Source organism: Athene cunicularia (assembly GCF_003259725.1).
Source record: "Athene cunicularia isolate RWA chromosome 18 unlocalized genomic scaffold, athCun1 chr18_part1, whole genome shotgun sequence".
NCBI classification, from domain to species: Eukaryota; Metazoa; Chordata; class Aves; order Strigiformes; family Strigidae; genus Athene; species Athene cunicularia.
In genome coordinates this window covers 11048968-11049955 of record NW_020799123.1, presented here as the reverse complement: position 1 = coordinate 11049955, position 988 = coordinate 11048968, and positions in this window count along the sequence as shown.

The following is a 988-nucleotide window of genomic DNA, read 5'->3' as shown; positions in this document are numbered from 1 at the left end:
ACTTGCCTTGAAAAGAATCATGACCTCAGAGGATTTGCAGCCACCGGTTTGGATGCAGGAGAAGCCCCGTGTCGGGTGAGCACATCTGTGCCCTCTGACTACGTGCTGAGAACATCTATGATTTACAGTATAAATGCGTTTTGTTTTTTTTTTTAAATTTCTGCTTTCTGGAAAGCAAAAGTGCTCTTAGATGCAGAAGGAAGAGCGTGCCAAGGACTTGTAGCATAAGTAGCCCTTGGGTTGTGGTCCCTCAGTCTCCCCTGCGACGTGCCCAAGGGCAGGAAAGTGTCTGCAGCAGAGAAAAGGCACAGCCAGTGCCTGAGCAAGCTGTTTGCATGAGGAAAAGGGATCGAAACAGCAACAAGAAATGGGCCAGAAGTGGGACTCGAGTCGGTTAATAAGCACTTGGTAAACCTAAAGGAAAATGTAAAATAATTTGGGTTTATCTGTATTTGAATCCGAGTAATTTGCGTGGTGTGCCTCTCATTCTTAAAGGACTCTGCAAAGCTTTGATGAAAAGAGAACCAGTGAAAGAGCAGCTGCTTACCTGAAGCTTCTGCAGTGCTGGACAAAATCATTTCAACATTCCTGGGCATTTAGCAAACTCTCTGCTAATGGGAAGAGCCGTCAGAGCAGGCGAACTCTTACCAGATAAAAGCCATAGGGGACAGAAGGGCCACATCCACCAAACTGAAATTCAAGAATCATGTCCCAGCTTTGGCCATTTATTTGCTGATGTGATAGTGAACTGGTTCTTCCCTCTCACCCCAGCACAAGAAAGGACAGACAGGACCTCCCATATTTGCAATGGAGCCTGCTCTGACGTAGGCAGCTCCCTCTTGCTCTGTTCCACGTCCAGGTGTAGCAGGTTTTGCACAGTCCTTTCACCGTCAGGATGAGGATGAGGGCTGCGACCAAACAATTTGGAAATGGTCCTTTGTGATTTTAATGCTTACTTTTTTTTTTTTTTTTTTTTTTTTTTTTTTTT